This window comes from Callithrix jacchus, chromosome 5 (genome assembly GCF_049354715.1).
Source record: "Callithrix jacchus isolate 240 chromosome 5, calJac240_pri, whole genome shotgun sequence".
Classification (NCBI taxonomy): Eukaryota; Metazoa; Chordata; class Mammalia; order Primates; family Cebidae; genus Callithrix; species Callithrix jacchus.
Window position 1 is genome coordinate 68,775,272 of NC_133506.1, and position 19,978 is coordinate 68,795,249.

A 19,978-nucleotide genomic window follows, 5' to 3' on the forward strand; every position below is an offset into this window, starting at 1 on the left:
GTCATGTGAGGAGAAGTATGGCAGGTATTAGGGGGGGTTCTTGGCTTACCTCTGGGAGACAAAAGTGAAAGGGGGCTATTCCTTGTTTTATTGCCAGAGCTATTATTCTTATGGATGAAAGGTGGTTAATGTGAGGAATAACTGTTCATTGTCTGGAGAGCAGGTTGATAGAAAGAATAGCTATTATAAGAATTATGGATGTGCTTGCTTGTGTTAGGAAGTATTTGGTGGCTGCTTCTGTGGAGTGGTGGCTTATGTTTTTTATTAGGATTGGCATGATGGCTAATACATTTATTTCTAAACCTGCTCAGATGAGGAATCAGTGTGAGCATAATATTGTAATGAAAGTTTCTGTAAAGATAATAAGGGAGATGGTGAGTTGGGCTACTGGGTTAATTTTTGGAGTATGGGCCCAATAGCTTGTTTAGCTGACCTTACTTTAGTGTGTGGTATAATACGTAGCATGGAACATTTTGAATTCTCAGGTGTGGATTCAATTTCTATAGCCTTAAAGAAAAGAGAATTTAAAATGCTATAATTTGCTCTATCAAAGTAACTCTTTTTTTTCGGACATATTTCTTGTGTTTGGAGTGGGATGCTGGACCTTAGAATAGGTATTGAGATATGCATAGTGCTAGTGTAAGTGATAAAAATTTTTTTCATAGTAAATGTATTAGTTGGTCATAGGAGAACTGAGGATTCATTCGAATTGATAAAAATACGGTGATTAAGAGAAGGGTTTTGGTGATTAAATTTATTGTGTAAAGTTCTGGTGAAATTATGGTGTGGGGTGCTCATTGAAAAATAGAGGTAGTTAAGGCATTTATTATAATAATATTTATGTATTCTGCTATAGAGGAGAGTGAATGAACCTGCAGCATATTCAGTGTTGAAACCTGAGACTAGTTCTGATTCTCCTATTAGGTGGAAAGGAGCTCAGTTGGTTTCTGCTAATGCGGAGATAAATCATATTATGGCTAGGAGTCATGGTGGTAGAAGTCAGAAATGTTCTTGTGTTGTAATGAGTGTATATAAATTAAATGAGCTGCTGATTAGTAGGACTGATAATGGAATGATGGCTAGGGTGATTTCATGTGAAATTGCCTGGGCTACAGTTTGTAATGCACCAATTGGTGCACAGTTTGAATGGGGTGCTCATCCGGATCATAGAATGGAGTAAATGGTCATCCTTGATGTGGCTAATATAAATAGAAGGCCTATGTTGAAATTGATTGGGGGATCTGGTAAGGGTAGAGGAGCTCATAGGAGGAGGGCAATACAAAGGGCTAAGGTTGGAACAGTTACATAAAGGGTTATAGTGGATGTGGAGGGTCATAAGGATCCTTTTTTAAAAAATTTTTTATTGCATTTTAGGTTTTGGGGTACATGTACAGAACATGGAAGACAGTTGCATAGGTACACACGTGGCAGTGTGTTTTGCTTCCTTTCTTTCCTTCACCCACATTTGGCATTTCTCCCCAGGCTATCCCTCCCCAGCTCACCCCCCCACTGGCCCTGCCCTTGCCCCCCAATAGACCCCAGTGTTTAGTACTCCCCTCCCTGTGTCCGTGTGTTCTCATTTTTCACCACCCGCCTATGAGTGAGAATATGCGGTATTTCATTTTCTGTTCTTGTGTCAGTTTGCTGAGAATGATGTTCTCCAGATTCATCCATGTCCCTACAAACGACACAAACTCATCATTTCTGATTGCTGCATAATATTCCATGGTGTATGTGTGCCACATTTTCCCAATCCAGTCTATCATCCATGGGCATTTGGGTTGGTTCCAGGTCTTTGCTATTGTAAACAGTGCTGCAGTGAACATTCGTGTGCATGTGTCCTTATAGTAGAACGATTTATAGTCCTTTGGATATATACCCAGTAATGGGATTGCTGGGTCAAATGGAATTTCTATTTCTAAGGCCTTGAGGAATCGCCACACTGTCTTCCACAATGGTTGAACTAATTACACTCCCACCAACATGGTAAAAGTGTTCCTATTTCTCCACATCCTCTCCAGCATCTGTTGTCTCCAGATTTTATAATGATTGCCATTCAAACTGGCGTGAGATGGTATCTCAATGTGGTTTTGATTTGCATCTCTCTGATGACCAGTGACAATGAGCATTTTTCATATGTTTGTTGGCCTCATATATGTCTTCTTTGTAAAGTATCTGTTCATATCCTTTGCCCATTTTTGAATGGGCTTGTTTGTTTTTTTTTTGTAAATCTGTTTGAGTTCTTTGTAAATTCTGGATATCAGCCCTTTGTCAGATGGGTAGACTGCGAAAATTTTTTCCCATTCTGTTGGTTGCCGATCCACTCTAGTGACTGTTTCTTTTGCCGTACAGAAGCTGTGGAGTTTCATTAGGTCCCATTTGTCTATTTTGGCTTTTGTTGCCAATGCCTTTGGTGTTTTGTTGATGAAGTCCTTGCTTACTCCTATGTCCTGGATGGTTTTGCCTAGATTTTCCTCTAGGGTTTTTATGGTGCCAGGTCTTATGTTTAAGTCTTTAATCCATCTGGAGTTAATTTTAGTGTAAGGTGTCAGGAAGGGGTCCAGTTTCTGTTTTCTGCACATGGCTAGCCACTTTTCCCAACACCATTTGTTAAACAGGGAATCCTTTCCCCATTGCTTGTTTTTGTCAGGTTTATCAAAGATTGTATGGTTGTAGATATGTTGTGTTTCCTCCTATGCCTCTGTTTTGTTCCATTGGTCTATATCTCTGTTTTGGTACCAGTACCATGCTGTTTTGATTACTGTAGCCTTGTAGTATAGTTTGAAATCCGGTAGTGTGATGCCCCCCGCTGTGTTCTTTTTGCTTAGAATTGACTTGGCTATGCGGGCTCTCTTTTGGTTCCATATGAAGTTCATGGTGGTTTTTTCCAGTTCTGTGAAGAAAGTCAATGGTAGCTTGATGGGGATAGCGTTGATTCTGTAAATTACTTTGGGCAGTATAGCCATTTTCACGATATTAATTCTTCCTAACCATGAACAAGGAATATTTCTCCATCTGTTTGTGTCCTCTCTGATTTCGTTGAGCAGTGGTTTGTAGTTTTCCTTGAAGAGATCCCTTACATTCCTTCTGAGTTGTATTCCAAGGTATTTTATTCTTTTTGTAGTAATTGTGAATGGCAGTTCGTTCTTGATTTGGCTCTCATTAAGTCTGTTATTGGTGTAGAGGAATGCTTGTGATTTTTGCACATTGATTTTATATCCTGAGACTTTGCTGAAGTTGCTTATCAGTTTCAGGAGTTTTTGGGCTGAGGTGATGGGGTCTTCTAGGTATACTATCATGTCGTCTGCAAATAGAGATAATTTGGCTTCCACCTTTCCTATTTGGATACCCTTTATTTCTTTTTCTTGCCTGATTGCTCTGGCTAGAACTTCCAGTACTGTATTGAATAGGGGTGGTGAAAGAGGTTATCCTTGTCTAGTGCCAGATTTCAAAGGGAATGCTTCCAGTTTTTGCCCATTCATTATGATATTGGCTGTTGGTTTGTCATAAATAGCTTTTATTACTTTGAGATACGTTCCATCGATACCGAGTTTATTGAGGGTTTTTAGCATAAAGAGCTGTTGAATTTTGTCAAATGCCTTTTCTGCGTCAATTGAGATAATCGTGGTTTTTGTTTTTGGTTCTGTTTATGTGGTGAATTACGTTGATAGACTTCCGTATGTTGAACCAGCCTTGCATCCCCGGGATGAATCCTACTTGATCATGATGGATAAGTTTTTTGATGTGCTGTTGCAATCGGCTTGCCAATATTTTATTGAAGATTTTTGCATCTATGTTCATCATGGATATTGGCCTGAAGTTTTCTTTTCCTGATAGGTCTCTGCTGGGTTTTGGTATCAGGATGATGTTGGTCTCATAAAATGATTTGGGAAGGATTCCCTATTTTTGGATTATTAGGAATAGTTTCAGAAGGAATGGCACCAGCTCCTCTTTGTGTGTCTGGTAGAATTCGCCTGGGTACCCATCTGGACCTGGGCTTTTTTTGTGTGGTAGGCTCTTAATTGCTGCCTTGACTTCTGACCTTGTTATTGGTCTATTCATAGTTTCAGCTTCCTCCTGGTTTAGGCTTGGGAGGACACAAGTGTCCAGGAATTTACCCATTTCTTCCAGGTTTACTAGTTTATGTGCGTAGAGTTGTTTGTAATACTCTCTGATGATGGTTTGAATTTCTGTGGAATCTGTGGTGATTTCCCCTTTATCATTTTTTATTGCATCTATTTGGTTGTTCTCTTTTCTTTTTTATCAATCTGGCTAGTGGTTTGTCTATTTTGTTGATCTTTTCAAAAAACCAGCTCTTGGATTTATTGATTTATTGAAGGGTTTTTCGTGTCTCTATCTCCTTCAGTTCGGCTGTTATCTTGGTTATTTCTTGTCTTCTGCTAGGTTTTGAGTTTTTTTGATCTTGCTCCTCTAGCTCTTTCAATTTTGACGATAGGGTGTCAATTTTGGATCTCTCCATTCTCCTCATATGGGCACTTATTGGTATATATTTTCCTTTAGAGACTGCTTTAAATGTGTCCCAGAGATTCTGGCATGTTGTGTCTTCAGTCTCATTGATTTCAAAGAAATTCTTTATTTCTGCCTTCACTTCATCGTTTATCCAGTCAACATTCAAGAGCCAGTTGTTCAGTTTCCATGAAGCTGTGCGGTTCTGGGTTGGTTTCTGAATTCTGAGTTCTAACTTGATTGCACTATGGTCTGAGAGACTTTGTTATGATTTCAGTTGTTTTGCCTTTGCTGAGCAGTGCTTTACTTCAAATTATGTGGTCAATTTTAGAGTAGATGTGATGGGGTGCTGAGAAGAATGTATATTCTGTGGATTTGGGGTGGAGAGTTCTGTAAATGTCTATCAGGTTTGCTTGCTCCAGGTCTGAGTTCAAGCCCTGGATATCCTTGTTGATTTTCTGTCCGGTTGATCTGTCTAATATTGACAGTGGAGTGTTAAAGTCTCCCACTATTATTGTGTGGGAGTCTAAGTCTCTTTGTACGTCATTAAGAACTTGTCTTATGTAGCTGGGTGCTCCTGTATTGGGTCCATATATGTTTAGGATCGTTAGCTCTTCTTGTTGTATCTATCCTTTTACCATTATGTAATGTCCTTTTGATCTTTGTTGCTTTAAAGTCTATTTTATCAGAGATGAGAATTGCAACTCCTGCTTTTTTTTTGCTCTCCATTTGCTTGGTAAATCTTCCTCCATCCCTTTATGTTGAGCCTTTGTGTATCCTTGCATGTGAGATGGGTTTCCTGGATACAGCACACTGATGGGTTTTGGCTTTTTATCCAATTTGCCAGTCTGTGTCTTTTGATTGGTGCATTTAGCCTATTTACATTTAGCATTAATATTGTTATGTGTGAATTTGATACTGCCATATTGATGCTAGCTGGCTGTTTTGCCCATTAGTTGATGTAGATTTTTCATTATGTTGATGCTCTTTAGCATTTAGTGTGATTTTGGAATGGCTGGTACTGGTTGTTTTTTTCTATGTGTAGTGCCTCTCTCAGGAGCTTTTGTAAAGCAGGCCTGGTGGTGACAAAATCTCTGAGTACTTGCTTGTTTGCAAAGGATTTTATTTTTCCTTCACTTATGAAGCTCAGTTTGCTGGATATGAAATTCTGGGTTGAAAGTTCTTTTCTTTAAGGATGTTGAATATTGGCCCCCACTCTCTTCTGGCTTGTAGAGTTTCTGCAGAGAGATCTGCTGAGTCTGATGGGCTTTCCTTTGTGGGTTACCTGACCTTTCTCTCTGGCTGCCCTTAGTATTTTCTTTTTCATTTCAACCCTGGTTAATCTGACCATTATGTACCTTGGGGTTGCTCTTCTTGCAGAATATCTTTGTGGTGTTCTCTGTAATTCCTGCATTTGAGTGTTGGCCTGCCTTGCTAGGTGGGGGAAATTTTCCTGGAGAATATCCTGAAGAGTATTTTCCAGCTTGAATTCATTCTCTTCGTCTCATTCTGGTACACCTATCAAACGTAGGTTAGGTCTCTTCACATAGTCCCACATTTCTTGGAGACTTTTTTTATTCCTTTTTGCACTTTTTTCTCTAATCTTGGTTTCTCCTTTTATTTCATTGAGTTGATCTTCGACTTCTGATATTCTTTATTCTGCTTGATCAATTCAGCTGTTGAAACTTGTGCATGCTTCGCGAAGTTCTTGTATAGTGTTTTTCAGCTCTTTCAATTTATTCATATTCCTCTCTAAGTTATACATTCTTGTTATCATTTTCTCGAATCTTTTTTCAAGTTCCTTAGTTTCTTTGCATTGATTTAAAACATGTTGTTTTAGCTCATAAAAGTTTCTCATTATCCACCTTCTGAAGTCTGATTCCATCATTTCGTCACAGTCATTCTCCGTCCAGCTTTGTTCCCTTGCTGGTGAGGAGTTTTGGTCCTTTGTAGGGGTCACGGTGTTCTGATTTCAGGTGTTTTCCTTTTGTTTGCACTGGTTTCTTCCCTTCTTTGTGGATTTATCCACCTGTCGTCTGTGTAGTTGCTGACTTTTCGATTGGGTCTCTGAGTGGACGCCCAGATTGTTGATGATGAAGTATTTCTGTTACTTGGTTTTCCTTCTACCAGTCTAGCCCCTCCACTGTATGACTGCTGAGATCCACTTCAAGCCCTGCTTGTCTGGGGTGCACCTATAGCAGCAGCAGCACAGTGAGGGATGCTACCAGTTTCTTTTTCTGCTATCTTTGTCCCAGAATGATGCCTGCCAAATGTCAGTCTTCCAGATATAGAGGGGTCAGGGAGCTGCTTGAGGAGACAGTCTGTACTTTGTAGGAGCTCAAGTGCTGATCTGGGAGCTCTGTTATTCATTCAGGGCTGTTAGGCTGCTACATTTAATTCTGCTGCAGCAGAACTCATTAAAAAAAACCCTTTTTTTCTCAGATGCTCTGTCTCGGGGGGTTGGGGTTTTTTTTATGAGTGTCCATTGTGCTGTCCTGCCCAGCTAGGAGGCAGTCTAGTCACTATTTGCCTGCCGAGGCTCCGCCTTGCTGGTGTGAGGTCCACCCTGCTGCTGCGGTCTCTGCCCTGCTGCCACGTGCTACGCCCTGCGGTGGAGTCTCTCTGTTGTGGGGGGGTTGCCTCGGCAACAGCAGGCTGCATCAGCAATGGGAGTGTACCTCAGTAGGGGCAGGATGCCTCGGTAAAGGCAAACGCCCCTCCCCCACCGAGCTGTACCGTCCTGGGTTCAACTGTGCCCACAGTGAAACTCTCCACCCGGAGCGTTTGGAATCGCCGTTTTGTTTGTCTCACTGCCCTGGCCCAAATGCCATTTTCCTGGAATCTCCTGGCCTGGCTCACTGTCCAAGTCCCGTTCAATCAGATGGATATGCCAATCTGCCCTCTCAGGTCTCAGATTGCCAGTTCAACAGGGCACCTGGTCCAGTGAGCTTTGTGCAGAGCGCTGTGGAGTGCCACTGTGCTGCAGTGCCAGCCGCCGGCTGCACCAGCCGCCGGCTGCACCAGCCAAAACTGCTGCGCTGGCTTCCCGTATCTTTTTTATATCTGGGAATTTCCCCATTCTGTGGGCAACAGAGATCCGCCTGGAAATGCGGCCCTGACTCACCCTCCGCGCATTCATCAAGAGCTTCAATCCTGGGTTGTTCTCACCACGTTATCTTGAGTTGGTCCATCTCAGGATTCTTTTATGAAAAGTTTTTTTCTGCTGGCGAAAGGTTGAAGTATTATGTACGTACCTATGATGTTGGGCCCTTTACATAGTTGTATATGGCCTAGAATTTTTTGTTTGTTGACTGTTAGAAATGCTGATTAGGGCAGGAATAATAATAGGAGGAGGTTAATCATGAACATGCTGTTAAGAAGAAGAATTGAACCTCTTACTATAAAGCTTTGAGTCTTATGCGGGTACTGGGCTCTGCCATCTTAATGAGTCCTGTTCTCAGGCAGGGAAAACTGTTAGATTGAGATAATATCATCTGTTGTGTTAGGGCACTTTGTTAAGTAGGCTCTATTTCTCTTGTTCATTTGTACTGGGAGAAATATTGAATAGATAAAAACCAACCTGGATGTCTCCAGTCTGAACTCAGATCATGTGGTACTTAAATCGTTGAAAAAATGAACCTTTAATAGTGGCTGCACCATTGGGATATCTGATCCAACATTGAGGTGGTAAACCCCATTGTCGATATGAACTCTAGAACAGGATTTTGCTGTTGTCCATAGGGTAACTTGGTCCATTGATCAAGTTATTGGGCCAATGAGTGTTAATTTTTTTTTTTTTTTTAATTTTTTATTGGATTATAGGTTTTGGGGTACATGAGCAGAGCATGCAAGACAGTTGCGTAGGTACACACATGGCAGTGTGCTTTGCTTTTCTTCTCCCCTTCACCCACATTTGGCATTTCTCCCCAGGCTATCCCTCCCCACCTCCCCCTCCCACTGGCCCTCCCCTTTTCCCCCCAATAGACCCCAGTGTTTAGTACTCCCCTTTCTGTGTCCATGTGTTCTCATTTTTCATCACCCACCTATGAGTGAGAATATGCGGTGTTTCATTTTCTGTTCTTGTGTCAGTTTGCTGAGGATGATGTTTTCCAGATTCATCCATGTCCCTACAAACGACACGAACTCATCATTTCTGATTGCTGCATAATATTCCATGGTGTATATGTGCCACATTTTTCCAATCCAGTCTATTATCAATGGGCATTTCGGTTGATTCCAGGTCTTTGCTATTGTAAACAGTGCTGCAATGAACATTCGTGTACATGTGTCCTTATAGTAGAACGATTTATAGTCTTTTGGATATATACCCAGTAATGGGATTGCTGGGTCAAATGGAATTTCTATTTCTAAGGCCTTGAGGAATCGCCACACTGTCTTCCACAATGGTTGAACTAATTTACACTCCCACCAACAGTGTAAAAGTGTTCCTTTTTCTCCACATCCTCTCCAGCATCTGTTGTCTCCAGATTTTTTAATGATCGCCATTCTAACTGGCGTGAGATGGTATCTCAATGTGGTTTTGATTTGCATCTCTCTGATGACCAGTGACGATGAGCATTTTTTCATATGATTGTTGGCCTCATATATGTCTTCTTTCGTAAAGTATCTGTTCATATCCTTTGCCCACTTTTGAATGGGCTTGTTTGTTTTTTTCCTGTAAATCTGCTTGAGTTGTTTGTAAATTCTGGATATCAGCCCTTTGTCAGATGGGTAGACTGCGAAAATTCTTTCCCATTCTGTTGGTTGCCGATCCACTCTAGTGACTGTTTCTTTTGCCGTGCAGAAGCTGTGGAGTTTCATTAGGTCCCATTTGTCTATTTTGGCTTTTGTTGCCAATGCTCTTGGTGTTTTGTTCATGAAGTCCTTGCCTACTCCTATGTCCTGGATAGTTTTGCCTAGATTTCCTTCTAGGGTTTTTATGGTGCCAGGTCTTATGTTTAAGTCTTTAATCCATCTGGAGTTAATTTTAGTGTAAGGTGTCAGGAAGGGGTCCAGTTTCTGCTTTCTGCACATGGCTAGCCAGTTTTCCCAACACCATTTGTTAAACATGGAATCCTTTCCCCATTGCTTGTTTTTGTCAGGTTTATCAAAGATTGTATAGTTGTATGTATGTTGTGTTGCCTCCGGTGCCTCTGTTTTGTTCCATTGGTCTATATCTCTGTTTTGGTACCAGTACCATGCTGTTTTGATTACTGTAGCCTTGTAGTATAGTTTGAAATCCGGTAGTGTGATGCCCCCCGCTGTGTTCTTTTTGCTTAGAATTGACTTGGCTATGCGGGCTCTCTTTTGGTTCCATATGAAGTTCATGGTGGTTTTTTCCAGTTCTGTGAAGAAAGTCAACGGTAGCTTGATGGGGATAGCGTTGATTCTGTAAATTACTTTGGGCAGTATAGCCATTTTCACGATATTAATTCTTCCTAACCATGAACATGGAATGTTTCTCCATCTGTTTGTGTCCTCTCTGATTTCGTTGAGCAGTGGTTTGTAGTTCTCCTTGAAGAGGTCCCTTACGCTCCTTGTGAGTTGTATTCCAAGGTATTTTATTCTTTTTGTAGCAATTGCGAATGGCAGTTCGCTCTTGATTTGGCTTTCTTTAAGTCTGTTATTGGTGTATAGGAATGCTTGTGATTTTTGCACATTGATTTTATATCCTGAGACTTTGCTGAAGTTGTTTATCAGTTTCAGGAGTTTTTGGGCTGAGGCGATGGGGTCTTCTAGGTATACTATCACGTCGTCTGCAAATAGAGACAATTTGGCTTCCACCTTTCCTATTTGAATACCCTTTATTTCTTTTTCTTGCCTGATTGCTCTGGCTAGAACTTCCAGTACTATATTGAATAGGAGTGGTGAGAGAGGGCATCCTTGTCTAGTGCCAGATTTCAAAGGGAATGCTTCCAGTTTTTGCCCATTCAGTATGATATTGGCTGTTGGTTTGTCATAAATAGCTTTTATTACTTTGAGATACGTTCCATCGATACCGAGTTTATTGAGGGTTTTTAGCATAAAGAGCTGTTGAATTTTGTCAAATGCCTTCTCTGCGTCAATTGAGATAATCATGTGGTTTTTGTTTTTGGTTCTGTTTATGTGGTGAATTACGTTGATAGACTTGCGTACGTTGAACCAGCCTTGCATCCCTGGGATGAATCCTACTTGATCATGATGAATAAGTTTTTTGATTTGCTGTTGCAATCGGCTTGCCAATATTTTATTGAAGATTTTTGCATCTATGTTCATCATGGATATTGGCCTGAAGTTTTCTTTTCTCATTGGGTCTCTGCCGGGTTTTGGTATCAGGATGATGTTGGTCTCATAAAATGATTTGGGAAGGATTCCCTCTTTTTGGATTGTTTGAAATAGTTTTAGAAGGAATGGTACCAGCTCCTCCTTGTGTGTCTGGTAGAATTCGGCTGTGAACCCATCTGGACCTGGGCTTTTTTTGTGAGGTAGGCTCTTAATTGCTGCCTCAACTTCAGACCTTGTTATTGGTCTATTCATAGTTTCAGCTTCCTCCTGGTTTAGGCTTGGGAGGACACAGGAGTCCAGGAATTTATCCATTTCTTCCAGGTTTACTAGTTTATGTGCATAGAGTTGTTTGTAATATTCTCTGATGATGGTTTGAATTTCTGTGGAATCTGTGGTGATTTCCCCTTTATCATTTTTTATTGCATCTATTTGGTTGTTCTCTCTTTTCTTTTTAATCAATCTGGCTAGTGGTCTGTCTATTTTGTTGATCTTTTCAAAAAACCAGCTCTTGGATTTATTGATTTTTTGAAGGGTTTTTCGTGTCTCAATCTCCTTCAGCTCAGCTCTGATCTTTGTAATTTCTTGTCTTCTGCTGGGTTTTGAGTTTTTTTGATCTTGCTCCTCTAGCTCTTTCAATTTTGACGATAGGGTGTCAATTTTGGATCTCTCCATTCTCCTCATATGGGCACTTATTGCTATATACTTTCCTCTAGAGACTGCTTTAAATGTGTCCCAGAGGTTCTGGCACGTTGTGTCTTCGTTCTCATTGGTTTCGAAGAACTTCTTTATTTCTGCCTTCATTTCGTTGTTTACCCAGTCAACATTCAAGAGCCAGTTGTTCAGTTTTTATGAAGCTGTGCGGTTCTGGGTCGGTTTCTGAATTCTGAGTTCTAACTTGATTGCACTATGGTCTGAGAGGCTGTTTGTTATTATTTCAGTTGTTTTGCATTTGTTGAGCAGTGCTTTACTTCCAATTATGTGGTCAATTTTAGAGTAGGTGTGATGTGGTGCTGAGAAGAATGTGTATTCTGTGGATTTGGGGTGGAGAGTTCTGTATATGTCCACCAGGTTTGCTTGCTCCAGTTCTGAGTTCAAGCCCTGGGTATCCTTGTTGATTTTCTGTCTGGTTGATCTGTCTAGTATTGACAGTGGAGTGTTAAAGTCTCCCACTATTATTGTGTGGGAGTCTAAGTCCTTCTGTAAGTCATTAAGAACTTGCCTTATGTATCTGGGTGCTCCTGTGTTGGGTCCATATATGTTTAGGATCGTTAGCTCTTCTTTTACCATTATGTATCGATCCTTTTACCATTATGTAATGGCCTTCTTTGTCTCTTTTGATCTTTGTTGCTTTAAAGTCTATTTTATCAGAGATGAGAATTGCAACTCCTGCTTTTTTTTGCTTTCCATTAGCTTGGTAAATCTTCCTCCATCCCTTTATTTTGAGCCTTTGTGTATCCTTGCATGTGAGATGGGTTTCCTGGATACAGCACACTGATGGGTTTTGGATTTTTATCCAATTTGCCAGTCTGTGTCTTTTGATTGGTGCATTTAGTCCATTTACATTTAGGGTTAATATTGTTATGTGTGAATTTGATACTGCCATTTTGATGCTAAGTGGCTGTTTTGCCTGTTAGTTGTTGTAGATTCTTCATTATGTTGAAGCTCTTTAGCATTCAGTGTGATTTTGGAATGGCTGGTACTGATTGATCCTTTCTATGTGTAGTGCCTCTTTTAGGAGCTCTTGTAAAGCAGGCCTGGTGGTGACAAAATCTCTGAGTACTTGCTTGTTCGCAAAGGATTTTATTCTTCCTTCACTTCTGAAGCTCAGTTTGGCTGTATATGAAATTCTGGGTTGAAAGTTCTTTTCTTTAAGAATGTTGAATATTGGCCCCCACTCTCTTCTGGCTTGTAGTGTTTCTGCCGAGAGATCTGCTGTGAGTCTGATGGGCTTCCCTTTGTGGGTGACCCGACCTTTCTCTCTGGCTGCCCTTAGTATTCTCTCCTTTATTTCAACCCTGTTGAATCTGATGATTATGTGCCTTGGGGTTGCTCTTCTTGCGGAATATCTTTGTGGTGTTCTCTGTATTTCCTGCAATTGAGTGTTGGCTTGTCTTGCTAGGTGGGGGAAATTTTCCTGGATGATGTCCTGAAGAGTATTTTCCAGCTGGGATTCATTCTCTTCGTCCCCTTCTGGTACACCTATCAAACGTAGGTTAGGTCTTTTCACATAGTCCCACATTTCTTGGAGACTTTGTTCATTCCTTTTTGCGCTTTTTTCTCTGATCTTGGTTTCTTGTTTTATTTCATTGAGTTGGTCTTCGACTTCAGATATTCTTTCTTCTGCTTGGTCAATTCGGCTATTGAAACTTGCATTTGCTTCACGAAGTTCTCGTATTGTGTTTTTCAGCTCCTTTAATTCATTCATATTCCTCTCTAAGGTATCCATTCTTGTTATCATTTCCTCGAATCTTTTTTCAAATCTTTTTTCAAGGTTCTTAGTTTCTTTGCATTGATTTAATACATGATCTTTTAGCTCACAAAAGTTTCTCATTATCCATCTTCTGAAGTCTAATTCCGTCATTTCGTCACAGTCATTCTCCGTCCAGCTTTGTTCCCTTGCTGGTGAGGAGTTTTGGTCCTTTCTAGGAGGCGATGTGTTCTGGTTTCGGGTGTTTTCCTCCTTTTTGCGCTGGTTTCTTCCCATCTTTGTGGATTTGTCCGCTGGTCGTCTGCGTAGTTGCTGACTTTTCGTTTGGGTCTCTGAGTGGACACCCAGAATGTTGATGATGAAGTATTTCTGTTGCTTGGTTTTCCTTCTACCAGTCTAGCCCCTTCGCTGTACGACTGTTGAGGTCCGCTCCAGACCCTGCTTGTCTGGGGTGCACCTCTAGTAGCCGTGGCACAGTGAGGGATGCTACCAGTTTCTTTTTCTGCTCTCTTTGTCCCAGGATGATGCCTGCCTAATGACAGTCTTTTGGATATAGAGGGTTCAGGGAGCTTCTTGAGGAGACAGTTTGTACTTTATAGGGGTTTAATTGCTGAGCTGTGCACTCTGTTGTTCATTCAGCACTGTTAGGCTGCTATGTTTGATTCTGCTGCAACACAGCTCATTAAACAACCCTTTTTTTTTTCTCAAATGCTCTGTGTTGAGGGGTTTGGGCTTTATTTTTGGATGTCCGATCAGGTGTCCTGCCCAGCTCAAAGGCAGACTAGCCACTGTTTGGCTGCCGAGGCTCCGCCCTGCTGTTGTGTGATTCGCGCTGTTCCTGCGGGCTCTGCTGTGGTCTCTGCCACGCCCTGCGGCGGAGTGTCTTCGTTGTAGCGTGTTGCCTCAGCAACGGCAGGCTGCGTCAGCAGTGGGCGTGTATCTCAGTAGGGACGGGTTGCCTCGGGAACGACTGGCTGCGTCAGCAGTGGGCGTGTATCTCAGTTGGGGCGGGTTGCCTCGGCAACGGCTGGCTGCCTCAGCAGTGGGCGTGTATATCAGTTGGGGCAGGTTGCCTCCGTAGTGGTGGACGCCCCTCCCCCACAGAGCGTCTCGGACCGTCTGCCCGGGATAGTTTGAAATCGCGGTTTTGTTCGTCCCACTGGGTATCCCAAGCGATCTGTCCCTGCAATCCCCTGGGCTGGGCTACTGTGCAAGTCTCGTTCAGTCTCAAGTCCAGCCCTCTCAAGTCTCAGGTTGCCGGTTCAACAAGGCACCCGGACAAGCGCGCCCTGTGGGGATTGCTGGGTAGGGCCGGCCGCCGCCGCCCCGGCTGCTGGCTTCGCCAGGCAGACCTACTGCCTGGCGTCCCGTGTCTTTTTATACTTGGGAGTTTCCCCGTTCTGTGGGCAACAAAGATCAGTCTGGAAATGCAGCACTGACTCACCGTTTGTGAATTCAACGCGGGCTCCAATCCTGGGTTGTTCTCACAGCGCCATCTTGAGTCCCCCTCCAATGAGTGTTAATTTAGTTAGACTAGTGCGGTCTTAGTTTATATGTTTTGGAGGTTATATTGTACACCCAGGTCACCGCAACCAAAATTTTTAATGCATGGATGGTGAGTTAATGCCTGTACTTTTTTGAATGTTGTTTGTATTGGGAAATTGAAGCTTTATAGGATCTTCTCATCTTATTTGGTCATATCCACCTCTTCAGGGATAGATCAGTTTCACTGATGAAAAGTAAGAGACAGACCCTTGTGTGGCCATTCATACAAGTCCCTATTTGGGGAACAAGTGATTATGCCACCTTTACACAGTCAGGGTACGACAGCCATTCAACATGTGTCACTAGGCAGACAGTGCCTCTAATCCTGGTAATGCTTGAGGTGATGTATTTGGTAAACATGTGGTGGTAAGGTTTGCCGAGTTCCTTTTACTTTTTAAAATCTTTCCTTAAGGACATGCCTGAGTTGGGTTAACAGTTTAATAAGGTGTTTAGAGTATAAGTTATTATAATTGGGCTGTTAACTGGCAGTAGTTATTCCAGTCTGATATAAGCTTATGCAGGAGAGAATGCTTTTGTTACTTACACTAACATTGTTGCCTCTGTTAATAGATTAGTCCAATGTAATGTTAGGGCTTCAGGAAAGTGAGTACAACTGAGATACTTAAATATTGAGCTTGAACACTTTCTTAATTGGTGGCTGCTTTTAGGTCAACTATGGTAATGAAGTTTTTTACTCTCTTTGAAATGTTATTTCCTAGGGAGAGAAGAGCTGTCCCTCTTTAACAGTTAAACTTAACCATTAGTTATACCTCCTATAACTAGTCCAGTTAGAGGCAATATTCCTGTGCTTGAATCATCCCAGAGCAATGAGTCAGGCAACTAGCCCAATGCCTGCTAAAATTGTTCAAGCTAGCCAATCCCAATCTTGCCCCATAGAACCCTCAACAAAGGCAGTGGCCTAAATGTTCTTGGTCTTGTCTTCTGCCTCCTGACCACCTTAGTGTCTTTCCCATAAGGCCCTTTGTGGCATGCTGTGCATCTTGTTTCTTCAGCAACTCTGAATATTAAAAATCTCTTAATGGCATCAGACTCTCCATGTTATCCCTCAGTCACCTTAGTAAATTAAGACCTGGGCACAATGCAATTGGAGATTTAACCACTATTTCATTAATTAGAAGAGGACTACCCAAAACATGAGTATTCCTATGCTTCCCTTTAAAAATTGCATTTAATATAGTTAGTTGTTAGTTTAGGAATAGCTATACCTATGTTTAATGAAAAATGAAACAATCTATATGTACTAATGGAAAAGCTTAATGGAACTTAATCTGTATATTCTAATTGTAAAGTTTGTGACTCTTACTCAGAAGTAGACACAGATAATTTGGAGAATTTTTCCTCTCCTATGTGTGTCTGAAATTTAATTTTTTTAAAGAAAAGCTAGAAGTAGAATAATTAGCCAGCTGATTATAAGAGCTGGTCAGCATTGCTTCACACAGAATATTTTTTCATTTATTTGTAACTTCAGGTTTTTTTCCATTAATGTTTCATGGATTTTAATGTGCAGAAGTTTTACCTCCTTGGTTAAATTTGTTCCTTAATATTTTATGTTTGGATGCAATTGTAAATGGGATTGCTTTCTTAATTTCCTTTGTGGGACAGATCAACCAGACAGAAAATTAACAAGGATAACCAGGGAAAAAAGAAAAAAAATTTCCTTTGTGGATAGTTCATTGTGTATATAGAAACACAACCCACTTTTGTATGTTTTGTATCTTGTAACCTTACTGAATTTGTTTATGAGTTTTAGTAGTTTTTAATGGAGTTGTTAGGGTTTTCTACATATAAGACATGTTATCTGCAAACAGATACTTTTACTTTTTTATTTCTGATTTGCATGCCTCGTACGTCTTTTTATGGCCTACTTGCTCTGGCTATGACTTCTGGGTATAATACTGAGAACTGGTGGGAGTTGGCTTCCTTGTTTTGTTCCTGATCTTTGAGGAAAAGTTTTCAACTTTTTAACGTTGAATATCAAATTGTACATATTGAACCATATTTGTACCTCAGAGATAAATCCCACTTGATCATGGTATATAATTGTTTTAATATGCTGTTGAATTAGGTTTGCTAGTATTTTGTTGTGGATTTTTGCATCTTTGTTTACCAGGGATGTTGGCCTATAATTTTCTTCTCTTCTAGTGTACTTGTCTGCCTTTGGTAGGAGGATAATGCTGGCCTTATAAAATCAGTTTGTAAATGTTCCCTATTGTTCAATTCCTTTTGGTAGCCTGTGAGAAAGATTAACAATTATTCTACTGTAGGTGTTCATTAGAGTTTGCCAGCATATCCATCAGGTTCTGGACTTTTTCTTTGTTAGGAGTTTTTGATTACTGATTTCATCTCCTTACTCTTTGTCTCTTCTTAGTTTCATTTTTTTCATGGTTTAGGATGTATGTTTCTGGGAATTTATCCATTTCTTTTAGATTATCCAATTTGCATAATTGTTCATAGTAGTCTCTTATGATCCTTTGTTTTTCTTTGTTACCAGTTATAATGTCTTTTCTTACATTTATAATTATACTTATCTGAGAGTCTTATCTTTTTTTCATGATATAACTAAAGATTTGTCAGTGTTTTCTTTCCAAAATCAAATCTTAGTTTTGTTGATCTTTCTATTGTCATTTTAGACTCTATTTCATTTTTTTCTGCTCCATTCTTTATTATTTTCTTACTTCGGCTGACTTTGTATTTAGTTGCTCTTTTCTAGTTATTTGAGGTGTAACATTAGATTGTTCATTTGAAATATTTCTCTTTTTTTAAATGTAGGCACTTGTCTCTATAAACTTCCCTTTTAGAACTGCTTTTACTGCATCTCATGAGTGTTGATATATTGTTTTTCCATTTTCACTTGTGTCAAGGTACTTTTTCATTTTCTTTTTTGATTCCTCCCCTGACTCAGTATTCAGGAGTATGTTGATTAATTTCTACGTATTTGTAAATTTCTGATTTTCCTCCTGTTATTGATTTCTAATTTAATATCATTGTGAGTGGAAAGGATGTTTAATATTATTTCAGTCTTCTTAAATTTGTTAAGGCTTATTTTGTCGTCTAACATAGGATCTATCCTAGAAAATATTTTATATCCATTTGAAAACAGTATATATTCTGTTGCAGTTTATTGAAATGTTAGGTTTATATTTGATAGGTTCATTTGGTCTATAGTGTTGTTTAAGTCGGCTGGGTCCTGATGGTTTTCTGTCTGGATGACCTGTATATTGTTGAAAGTTAGATGTTGAAATCCTCTACTATTATTGTATTGCCATCTGTCTCCCTTCAAATCTGGTAATATTTGCCTTATGTACTTAGGTGCTTCAATGTTGGCTGCATATACATGATAGTTATATCCACTTGATGAATTGAAACCTTTGTAATTATATAATGACCTCTCTTGTGACAATTTTTGACTTAAAGTCTTCTGTTTTTTGTTTTGGTGTTTAATTGTACTTTAGGTTCTGGGGTACATGATCCTGCAGATCCTGCAGGATTGTTGTGTAGGTGGCAAAACACATGGCAACGTGGTTTGCTGCCTCCATTCCCCCGTCACCCACATTTGGCATTTCTCCTCATGTTATTTCTCCCCGACCTCTCCAACACCCTGCTGCCCTTCCTTGGCACCTCCCCCCAACAGATCCAAGTGTGTGATGTTCTTCTCCCTGTGTCCACGTGTTCTCATTGTTTAACACCTGCCTATGAGTGAGAATATGCGGTGCATGATTTTCTGTTCTTGTGTCAGTTTGCTGAGAAGGATGGTTTCCAAATTCATCCATGTTCCTACAGACGAAATGAACTCATCGTTTTTTATGGCTGCATAGTATTCCATGGTGTACATGTGCCACATTTTCCTTGTCCAGTCTATCGTAGATGGGCATTTGGGTTGGTTCCAGGTCTTTGCTATTGTAAACAGTGCCACTATTAACATACATGTGCATGTGTCTTTATAATAGAATGATTTATAATCCTTTGGGTATATATACCCAGTAATGGGATTGCTGGGTCATATGGAATTTCTATTTCTAGGTCCTTCAGGAATCGCCACACTGTCTTCCACAATGGCTGAACTAGTTTACACTCTCACCAACAGTGTAAAAGTGCTCCTATTTCTCCACATCCTCTCCAACATCTGTTGTCTCCAGATTTTTTAATGATCACCGTTCTAACTGGCATGAGGAGGTATCACAATATGGTTTTGATTTGCATTTCTCTAATAATCAGTGATGATGAGCATTTTTGTTATGTTTATTGGCCTAATATATGTCTTCTTTGGAAAAATGTCTGTTCATCTCCTTCTCCTACTTTTGGATGGGTTTGTTTTTTTCTTGTAAATCTGTTTTAATTCTTCATAGATTCTGGATATTAGCTCTTTGTCAGATGGGTAGAGGTAGATTGCAAAAAATTTTTCCCATTCTGTTGGTTGCAGGTTCACTCTAATCATTGTTTCTTTTGCTGTACAGAAGCTCTGGAGTTTAAGTAGGTCCCATTTGTCTATTTTGGCTTTTGTTGCCATTGCTTTCAGAGGTTAAAATGGTCAAAAGAGAGCTCAGTCTAATAGAAAAATGTTAGGATTAAGTTTAATAACCCATCCCAGTGCCTGAAAGTCCTGGCCACAAATAATGCAATTCTAGTGGCCTTGTTTGGCGGACTCAACAATGTTACTCATGTGTGTCTGTTCTCCCCTGCCTTCCTTATTCTATATCATTATATTTGTATGCACATGAACATGTGTGTGTGTGTGTGCATGAGCACATGCAAATCAGTGTACACACACACAAACTTTCACACCTCATATTCTGACCTAGCCTGAGGCTTATGTCAAATCGGTGATTGGAGAGATACAGATTGGCCTCCAGAGAGAATAATCATGGTTTGGCTTCTTGGGCACAAGATGGGATGTGGGGATATGGTAATCGCATCTACATGATTAATTGTTTTATCAGATTACAAGCAGTCTTAGAAATTATAACTAATGAAACATATAGCTATAGATTTGATAGCTGTACAATCTACACAAGAAATGCAGTCTATCAAAAGAGACTAGCATTAGATTATCTGCTGGACTCAGAAGGAAGAGTCTGGTAAATTTAACTGTTGTTGAGAAACTAACAACAATGGACAGGTAGTTGCGGAAATCACTGCCAAGATGAGAAAGTTATGCCCAAGTTCCAGTCTGAACCTGGAAAAGGCTGAATTTCAGACTCTGTTTTTGGTTGACGGTTCTCATCCTTTGGACAAATTCAAGACTCTAATAGAGAG

General features: G+C 40.4%; 1 long non-coding RNA gene across 8 annotated transcripts in view; it reads left to right on the forward strand.

The window, feature by feature from the left end:
- The window catches only part of LOC144582868 (uncharacterized), a 49,939-nt gene extending 30,919 nt beyond the window's left edge, over nucleotides 1-19,020 (forward strand). For all 8 annotated transcript variants that reach the window (XR_013536381.1, XR_013536387.1, XR_013536383.1 and 5 more), the window contains one exon: nucleotides 18,746-19,020. This is a non-coding gene — a long non-coding RNA (uncharacterized LOC144582868). The remainder of the gene's footprint in view (nucleotides 1-18,745) is intronic.
- The last annotated feature ends 958 nt before the right edge of the window (nucleotides 19,021-19,978 follow it).